The 10,947-nt window shown below is 41.7% G+C and overlaps 1 protein-coding gene across 1 annotated transcript in view; it reads left to right on the forward strand.

Moving 5' to 3' along the window:
- The window catches only part of LOC308147500 (uncharacterized protein), a 1,504,609-nt gene that overhangs the window by 627,457 nt on the left and 866,205 nt on the right, over positions 1–10,947 (forward strand).

Consider the following 10,947-nt stretch of genomic DNA (forward strand, 5'->3'; position numbering starts at 1 on the left):
TGCAAAATCTCCAAATCAGTCGAGCTTTTCTTAAAAGATCAACACCTTCAAAACATTTGTCACTTGTCGATTTTGCATAATATTAAATATATTGATTCAATTCATCAATAGGTTTTAGGAAATGACAAACAAAATGCTCCATAACTGGTTTCCAGCACATTACAAAAAATGTACTCTTGAACACACATACAATTAAACTTCACCCAAAAACCTTCAATAGTATGTGGTCTGAAACAGTTTGATAAAATAATCCCAAAAAAGATATATATATATATATATATATATAGTCAAAGAGACCAACCCTCGAGATGTGAATTACGCCACAAAAGTTGATTAAAATGTAAGCATGAAATAAACTTGAAGTTTAGCGAATGAGATAAAAAACACTTTTTTTAAATACAAAAAAGCAAAATGGAACGTTAATGTATGCATAGAACGTAACCAGATACACATTACACTATAAAGTGATTAAAAAGTTTGCTAGCTACTCTAGCAGTTCTAAAAACTCCAACAAACCAATCAGTAAATACTGAAATAGACGTTGCATTATTTTTTTAAACTCAGCTGAGGAGAGTTCTACGTTTTGAGCCAAAGCCTAAAAATGGGTGTTGATTTCAGCAAATTCAAAGTCACGGTGAAAACAAGGGGACGACTGTCCTCATACTCATTGTCTTCTCCATTCTCATGTTCACACTACTCGTCATTATACACATCCTCATATTAGTCATCATCTTCATCATCCTCATTATAGTGCAGTGATGCTGGTAACGTGTTAATTAGTAAAGTGCTTCCTTCATATGACTGCTTTTTTCAGTAACGAGTAATCTAACAGGATCTCCTGTTTACTAGACAGGCACTTTGACCAGCTAAGCCACAGCGCCTCCTGCAGTGCATTTTTAGTGCTGCTTTACCTGGTGTCAGATGTACTGCAAACACATCTTTACATTTGATAACAGTCTGAAAAAGATGGAGAAAAAAACACATTAGAATTTTCATTACAGGCTGTCACTGTCACAGGGTCTAAAGTTAGATTTACTTTGTTTTACATAAAAACTGTCAGATTACAAACAACATTGAGAGTCTGTTTCTTGATCTATGATCATATTTCATATTCTGATGCTTCAAAGTGTGAAAGTTGTGTGAAAGTATTAGAGTCTCATGCTCTAGTGACTGAGCTGGTCAGGCTACTTGTTCTGTAGTGATGAAGGACGAGTGTAAAATCCTCCACTGAAGACCTTCAGGACCACGGTTGACTGTGACTTGCTCACATTGTGGAAACTATTTGAAGCTACATCCACAGTTGCTATGGAAACAGGAGCAGGACCAGAACTCTTTCAGAACCATGACATCATCACAAGAACAGCTGATCTTGCAGAAAGCCTCATTTTAAAAGAAACAATAGCACTTGGATTCATTGTTCGGAGGAGAGAAGGACAATCAAGCAACAGCTGCTGAAAAATAGACACAAGTTCAACACAATGTGAGCTTCAACTTGTCAGCCTTCTGTTGGTGATTTTCATGGACAGGGTGTCGAGGTGCAGCTGAGGCCAGAGGAGACAACAAGTCAACGAGGCTGACAGTAAGGTAAGGCTCTATACTTGCTATTTCACTGGACTTACACTTTCTTACAGGCCTTGTTTTCTTACTGGGAAGAGAAAATCCCTGCTGACTTCACACACTTGTGATCTGAAGTCAGAGCCTGAAAACCTGAACTGTCACTAGCAGAGGATGGTTTTGATCCATCGACTTCTGGGTTCTGGGCCCAGCACGCTTCCACTGCGCCACTCTGCTTAGTGCATGACTGCTTCTTCCCAAATCAACTTTCCTTGTAGGATCTTGTTTCCCACTGAGGTCCTGGTTTAGGTGTATGAGGGACATGAAAGTCTACTTGAATTGATCCCCAACCATTTACTGGAGCACCATTTGTTTCCAGTGTGGTTTTGGACTTGTTGACAGTGTTGGCTTGGAGAGAAAATTCTTGGACGACCAAACAACAACATCAGGGCGAAGGTGTGAGATGAGAGGAACTAGAGAACCCAGAACGTCCTCGGCTACACGAGACCTGGAGTCACTACTGCCGAGGACCTCAGGGCCCATGAGGGTCGATATGATGGCTACTCTAGATCCACACTGGTGACTTCTCAACTGTGAGGTTCAGATATCAAGTCCACCATTCTGTCCTCAAGGACACCACTGTCTCAATAGAGAGCTCTGCCCAATGTGGGACTTGAACTCACAACGAGAACAGAAAGTGAAAAGTCAATGGATGTAGCTCAGAGGTAGAGCGCATGCTTAGCATGCATGAGATACAGGGATCAATCCCCACCTTCCCCAAACTTTATGTCTCTAGCAGAAAGTAGATTAATAGTGATTTAGTGTCTCTTGATTGTTGTGATATGAAACATTTCTCCAGACAAACATCCAGCAAACCTGTAAACAAAACATCACTATCAACTGAATTATTTTACTTTCTTACTTAGGACGTTGCTGCAGCAGAACGTTCTCCATGACTCATGATGGAGGATGTTCCTGCAGCAGAACATTCTCCACAATTACAGTGAACCTTCCAGAAGTATAGAAAAGGGTGCCTGGCTAGCTCAGTCGGTAGAGCATGAGACTCTTAATCTCAGGGTTGTGGGTTCAAGCCCCACGTCGGGCTTTACTTTCAGACAGTGATGTCCTCAAGGACAAAATGGTAGAATTGACATTTGAACCTCTCTCTTATGAGTCTTCCAGTGGAGAGGCCCCCACTGTGGATCTAGAGCACGTGTCAAACTCCGGTCCTCGAGGGCTGCAGCCCTACATGATTTGCATGTCTCCCTGCTTCCACACAGCTGATTGCAATGAGCAGCTCCTTATCTGGCTTTGTGCTGAATGTGGTGATGAACCATCAGGACATTCAGGGGAGGGAGACGTGGAAAACGTGCAGGGCCTCGGGCCTCCAGGATCTGAGTTTGACACCCCTGATCAAGACCATGAGATCTTGAGTGTCATGATTCATTTATATGAGCTTCATTCTCCTCATGCAAGTCTGACCTATTCATGGAATTCTCATCTCAGAACACTGAGGTCTTGGGTTTAATTCCCAAACTGAACATAGAACTGACTGCTCAGCAGTAAATCTGTGGAGTTCAGTTGTCTCAGCTCTGGAATGAAAGACTGATTAAAGTTTTGACATGAGGAACCATGTGTTTGCTGAATGAACACAAAGTGCAACCTTCAGTTGTGGATGAAGTTCATCTGCAGATACTTCTGGACCAAAACCCTTGAGTTATGACCTCCTGCTGTGATTGAAACTCCAGTATTTAAAGCTTGTAGCTCACAGGTGTGTTTAGTTACATAATCAGAGAGCAGCAGAATCCATCAATGTCTCATTACCTCCTGTGGATTCAATTCAGATGAGAGAGGCTCCTCATGGAGATCAAAGGAGATCAAAAGAGAGTGTCTGATGAGCAATGTGGACACATGGTGATTACCTGGAAGAATGATCTTTGTAAGGACATCGATGAAGAGAATTTTGTGAACCTCTCAGGATTGAGTAGCTTGTCCTTTTGTGTCATGACACAACTTGTCACTTGTGATCAGATTTCTACATCAAAATCTGGACTGATGAGTTTAAAAGTCCCATGTTGCTCACTGGTTTTCTGTGGTTTGTACAAGAATGCTGGTCCTTTGAGCCAGTTGGTTCTGGTTAGCTGTGAGGCTTGGACTAACCTAGAAGCATGGTCAGCTGGGTTATGTTCTGAAGGAACATACTTCCATTGGTTTGGTTCTGTGGTCTGGTGGATTCTTGGTACCCTGTTGTGGACGTACACATGGAAACTCTTGGACTGATTATGAATGTAGTCCAGCACCACCTGTCTGTCGCAGTAGAAGGTAGTTGCATCAAGTTGGATGTCGATCTCTTGAACAATAAGCTGGTGAATTGTGTTTTTGGTTCTGGGAAATGTGTGTGTGCTTCTGGGAATGACGAGAAGGTTTGGGCTTTTGTGCTGCAGGAACCAGGTTTGGTGTTTTAGCAATCGAGAAAAACTGGAATTCAGACCCAACGTTTTATCTACAAGATGAAACAGAGTGGCGCCGTCATAACGAGGTTGGGGGTTCGACTCCCAGCTGAGATTTTGTGTTCCTGCTGGTTCCTGTCAGGACTCACTGCAGTATTTTATCTCAGTTGAAGACTTCAACATTTGAAATTCTGCTGGTCATGCAGTCGATACTGAGACTGATGACATCACAGTGATGTCAGAAAGTAGCTCTTGCCATGTTGCCATGGTAACTGTTGATCATAGAATGAGTTCACTCAGCTCAGCACAGTTTTACCTCCAGTCTGGTTCTTCTGTCTGCCACAGACATGGTGGACTGAAATTCACTAGCAGGTTTTAAAATAGACCTTTTTAAGAAACTCAGACCAACTTGTTACTGCAGAAGAGTTTTAGGGCCACTCATGAGGAAATAAAATAGGAGTTAGTTTATTATCATGCAATTTGATAAAGAGTCAAAAGATATTGTTGAGATATTTTGTCCATAAAACACTTGGTGTGGTCGAGAGTGGTGATATTTTCACACTCTGACAGTTTACAGTTGTAAAATGTTGATATGGAGCCTTTCTTCAAAGGCTCAGATGAAAGCAGTTCTTCTAAGACACTGTCAGGGGGCTGGTTAGGAAAGGACCGGAATGTGGTCTTAACAAGATTTCAAATATAAAAGAATTGTCAGAAAACATTTCAAAAAAGAATGAAGGTCAAAGGTCAAATATGTACAAACATGGTGCAGGAGGCAAGGATCAGCAGAGTTTGGGACAAAACAGGTTGTAACCTTTATGTTCAGACGATGGGGGGGGGGGGGGGGGGGTGTTGTCAGCAGCTGCTTAAAGTAACTGAAAAGGTAACTTCTAATCTAACTTAGTTACTTTTAAAAACAAGTGATTAGCAAAGTAATTAAATTACTTTTGAAGGAGTAACCACTAATTAATAATCAGATTAGTTTTTCAAGTTAACTTTGGCAACACTGCTCAGTTCTCACGTTAGGTTTGTAAAACACCTCAGCTGTTTGAAACTGGGCAGAAACACAGAAGTGTTTTAGAAATTCCACAACACAGTTTCCAGCATATGAGGAGCTGAATGGTGTCTTGTTACTCCTTCTTCCTGATTTCAGTAAATATAACATCCTAAACCCCTGAAACTGGGAATGTTGGCATTTGGAAGGCAAACCCCACCACCTACTGTCTTTTACCATCTTTAGCTGGATCAAAATCTGATTGGCTGATGATACTGTCACTCAGATTTGGATCCAATTTTTTTAACGGGGTATGAAATGTTAATTTAAGCTTTCATACTACTGGTCTACATTCTACCCAACATACTCAACATAAGTTGTATTTTCAGGTATTTACTCATATTCTACTGCACTTACCTGTGGAACATTGGTGGACTGAGCTGGCTGCTGCACCCAGTACAGCGTTACCCAGTACTGTGGTACCCAGTACAGCGGGACACAGTATTGAGCTGGCCGTGGTACCCAATGTTGAGTTGGCCATGGTACACAGTGCTCAGGTTCTACCTCCTCGCAGTGCTCAGGTTCGCAGCTCCTTGCTTGTCCTTGCACCTCCACAGTTCAAATGTGGAGATCCAAGCTGGCCTCTCCTTTATATAGACCATGTGATGAAATATCATACTGTGATCCTGTTGACACATGGATCGTCTCACTTTCATCTTGAGTCAAAGACAGATGGATCATCTCACTTTCATCTTGAGCCAAAGCCCTCAGATCAAAGTCACACCCAGTGATGTCATACCCAGTACTAGTGTTTACAGGAGGGAAGCATGTTCTTGAAACAGTTGAACAGTTGAAACAGTTTAAAACGTTGTTAAAAAGTTAAAAGTTTGGAAAATGTGGAGTGAGAGTTTAAGAAAGAGTTTTAAGAACTGGTAGTTTAAAAAGGGTGATGAGATGAAGAAGAGGGTGAAGAGTAGAGATGAAGAGAAGGGTGAAGAAGAGAGATGAATAAAAGGATGAAGAGGAGAGATGAAGACTGATGAAGCATGAAGAGATGAAGTTGAAACAGTTTAAAAAGATTTAAAGAACATACAATTTTAAAAACAGTTTAAAGGTCAAGGTTTAAAACAAAATTTAAAACAGAAAGTTGAAAAAAAATTGAAAAAAATTGAAAAAGTTGGAAACGTTTCAAAAAGTTGCAAAAGCTGAAAAAGTTGAAAAAATTTCAAAGAGTTGAAAAAGTTGAAAAAGTTTCAAAAAGCTAAATATTTTCAAAACATTTAAAGGTCAAGGTTTGAAATAAAGTTGAAAAAAAAACGAAGACAGTTTAAACAGTTGAAACAGTTGAAAGAGATTTTGAAAAGTTCCAAGTTTAAAAAACATTGAAAGTTTCAAACAGTTTAAAAAGCTGACAGTTAAATAACAGTTGAAAAGTGGGCGTGGCTTTGCCTGCTGGCAGCCTGATTAGTGCAGGTGAGTCTGTTGCCGTGGAGACGGAGCTCCTCTGCTGTCACTCTGTGACAGGCTGGATGAGAACAGGGCTACAAAGCTGATACGCAGCTCCCCAACAACTGCTTGTAGTTGGAAAACCGTGACACTTGTTGAAAAATGTCTTCACCGTCGGCGTCAGAAGAAGTTGAAGGACGTGTAGTGAGCTTCTCATGTCCTCACGACGTTCCGTCTCCCCATGAGGACTTGAAACAAATGTCCCAACTTTTGGGATATGCTCTCATGTGTTTGGATTTGTTTTTGTTTACATATGATGTCATGGCAACGCTCATTGATCATGTCAAGATTGATTGCTGATTTAACACACGTGTGAAAATAAAGATGGTGTGCCCGAGGTCCGGGTGATCACAAAGGAAAAAGACGTGTGCTGTGTTATGTCACGTTTAACGCTGTGTTTAAGTGTAGACTCTGCTAACATATACTGTATATAGTATATCGTTTTTAATGTATAAAACATTGAATCTGTTCAATGTTTTGATAGTAGTGAACTCACTCCTCTCTAATTCCAGGTTTTGGGATTCATATTACTGCTGCAAAACCATGAGAAAGAGAATTTTGCAGAATATGAGCCCTTTGATCTCAGAATTCTACCACCCTATTGGTCTCACGCATAGTTTCTGTAGTGTAGTGGTTATCACGTTTGCTTAACACGCAAAAGGTCCCCTGTTCGAAACTGGGCAGAAACACAAAGGAATATTTTTTTAAACTCCAAAACTCAGTTCAACTCTGGCAAATGTGGGTTTAGTCCCATTTGCACAATTGTGATCATAGATCAAGAAACAGACTCTCAATGTTGTTTGTAATCTGACAGTTTTTATGTAAAACAAAGTAAATCTAACTTTAGACCCTGTGACAGTGACAGCCTGTAATGACAATTGTAATGTGTTTTTTTCTCCATCTTTTTCAGACTGTGATCAAATGTAAAGATGTGTTTGCAGTACATCTGACACCAGGTAAAGCAGCACTAAAAATGCCCTGCAGGAGGCGCTGTGGCTTAGCTGGTCAAAGTGCCTGTCTAGTAAACAGGAGGTCCTGGGTTCAAAACCCAGCAGTGCCTCACAACAGTAATTCAATTAACCTTTAATTCTATAACAATGTGTTCTCTAGCGCCACCTCTAGTCACTAAAATGACCAATGTCCTCCACAGCCATGGTGTGATCTCTCTAGGAATGTCGTAGAGATCAAACCAAAACTCCCATTGGAAACCCTGAGAAAAAAACTGCTCCATTTATTGTAGCAATGAATGATTGTAGAAAAAGCTCTTTATGTATTTATTTCTAAATGTGGCCTTAGTAACTGATGAAGGGTCAAATCAGGGTTTCATGATGAACTCATAAACACTGGTGCTAAAAGGGGGTTAGCACTATACGTGGCTCATAGTGGCTCTGTTGTGCTACAAGGAGCCACGTTGCTACTTTCTGTATTTAACAGTTTTGTGTGCAGGTGTCTACATGACATGATCACTAACAGGCACTGATTAGCCCCCTTCTGCCCGTTATATACATAGATATATGTTGTATACATAGATATATTATATACATAGATATATGTTATATACATAGATATATGTTGTATACATCTTTTTATTGGTTCAGTTATGTTTCTTCCACAACATATTTGTTGTTTGGTTGGTTCAATATCATCTGGCCCTACAGTTTATCACATCTCACAATGTAGTAGTAGTATCAACTCCCAGAACCCCCACCCCACCCCAGCGGGACCACCCCCAAACCAGAGCAGACCCTCCCCCACACAACCTCCCCAGTACCCCCCAGGCCAGGCCGCCACTCCCCAGGATAGATGCCCACCCCCCTAGATCGCAGGGCCGCCAACCACCCAAGCCTCAACACCCCAGCCACAGGTGGCCCCAAGAGCCCCAAGGCGGTACTACCCCCCCCCCAGGGCTACATGGTGTAAATAAATTATTGGGGACCATGTCAACTCAAATTGTGCCAATTGATTCTTCCTACAAGCAACATTCTCTCCAATGTGATGTGGTCTAGGAGTCAGTTTTTAAATAACTTTATATTAAGATTACTTTTTGATTTCTAGTTCATGAGGATTGGCTTTTTCGTCACACTTCGAGAGACCAGGAGTGTGAAGGACTCGTTTTTCTCTCTTTTAATTTCTGTGAGATCGTCTAACAGGCAAAGTGCCTGTGAGACTGGAATGGGGTGGCCCAGGTATAACGATAAGTCTTCACAGGTCTTTGGTCAGAATGTTTGGACTGGTGTACACTGCCAGAGTGCATGTAGATAGGAATCAGGGAGATCACAGTGTAGACAGGCATCAGGGAGATCACAGTGTGTAGATAGGTATCAGGGAGATCACAGTGTAGGCAGGTATCAGGGAGATCACAGTGTAGACAGATATCAGGGAGATCACAGACTGTAGATAGGTATCCAGGAGATCACATACTGTAGATAGGTATCAGGGAGATCAGAGTGTGTAGACAGGTATCAGGAAGATCACAGTGTGGATAGGTATCAGGGAGATCACAGTGGGGATAGGTATCAGGGAGATCACAGTGTGTAGATAGGTATTAAGGAGATCACAGTGTGTAGACAGGTATCAGGGAGATCACAGTGTAGACAGGTATCAGGGAGATCGCAGTGTAGATAGGTATCAAGGAGATCACAGTGTGGATAGGTATCAGGGAGATCACAGTGTGTAGACAGGTATCAGGGAGATCACAGTGTAGATAGGTATTAGGGAGATCACAGTGTAGATGGGTATCAGGGAGATCACGGTGTAGATAGGTATTAGTGAGATCACAGTGGAGATAGGTATCAGGGAGATCACAGTGTAGATAGGCATCAGTGAGATCATAGTGTGTAGATAGGTAACATGGAGATCACATTGTGTAGACAGGTATCAAGGAGATCACATTGTGTAGATCGATATCAAGGAGATCCCAGTGTGTAGATAGGTAACATGGAGATCACAGTGTAGACAGGTATCAGGGAGATCACAGTGTAGATAGGTATCAGGGAGATCACAGTGTAGATGGGTATCAAGGAGATCACAGTGTGTAGCCAGGTATCAAGGAGATCACAGTGTGTAGACAGGTATCAGGGAGATCACAGTGTAGACAGGTATCAGGGAGATCACAGTGTAGATAGGTATCAAGGAGATCACAGTGTGGATAGGTATCAGGGAGATCACAGTGTGTAGACAGGTATCAGGGAGATCACAGTGTAGATAGGTATTAGGGAGATCACAGTGTAGATGGGTATCAGGGAGATCACGGTGTAGATAGGTATTAGTGAGATCACAGTGGAGATAGGTATCAGGGAGATCACAGTGTAGATAGGCATCAGTGAGATCATAGTGTGTAGATAGGTAACATGGAGATCACATTGTGTAGACAGGTATCAAGGAGATCACATTGTGTAGATCGATATCAAGGAGATCCCAGTGTGTAGATAGGTAACATGGAGATCACAGTGTAGACAGGTATCAGGGAGATCACAGTGTAGATAGGTATCAGGGAAATCACAGTGGAGATATGTATCAGGGAGATCACAGTGTAGATAGGTATCAGGGAGATCACAGTGTGTAGATAGATATCAGGGAGATCACAGTGTGTAGATATGTATCAAGGAGATCCCACTGTGTTGATAGGTAGCATGGAGATCACATTGTGTAGACAGGTATCAGGGAGATCACAGTGTAAATAGGTATCAGGGAAATCACAGTGGAGATAGGTATCAAGGAGATCACAGTGTAGACAGGTATCAAGGAGATCACAGTGTAGACAGGTATCAGGGAGATCACAGTGTAGACAGGTATCAAGGAGATCACAGTGTAGACAGGTATCAAGGAGATCACAGTGTAGATAGGTATCAGGGAAATCACAGTGGAGATAGGTATCAAGGAGATCACAGTGTAGACAGGTATCAAGGAGATCACAGTGTAGACAGGTATCAGGGAGATCACAGTGTAGACAGGTATCAAGGAGATCACAGTGTAGACAGGTATCAAGGAAATCACAGTGTAGATAGGTATCAGGGAGATCACAGTGTAGATAGGTATCAGGGAGATACGAGTGCAGATAGGTGTGTGCGGGTGTGTGTGTGTAAGTGTCTGTGTGTGTTTGTGTGTGTGGTGGGGTGAATGTGAGCATGGGTGTATGTGTGTGTGGGGGTGTGTATTCTATATATAAGTGTGGGTGTCGTCTTGTGTGAGTATGTGAGGGTGTGGGGGGTTTATGCTCCCGAGCTGCTGGCCTGCTATATATTCTATTTCTTTGTAAACCGTTTCTCTAAAGCAACATAAAAAAGTCAAATGTTTGGATTACAGCAGTTTATTTACTGAACAAGCTTTTTCTACCTCTAATTATTCATCTTCAATCACTAACTGATGTATTAGTGAAAGTTGGAATACATGTGAAAACTCAAGTAAAGTACAGATACTTCTGAAAACTACTTCAGTAATATAACA

The sequence above is a fragment of the Blennius ocellaris genome (assembly GCF_963422515.1).
Source record: "Blennius ocellaris genome assembly, chromosome: 24".
Classification (NCBI taxonomy): Eukaryota; Metazoa; Chordata; class Actinopteri; order Blenniiformes; family Blenniidae; genus Blennius; species Blennius ocellaris.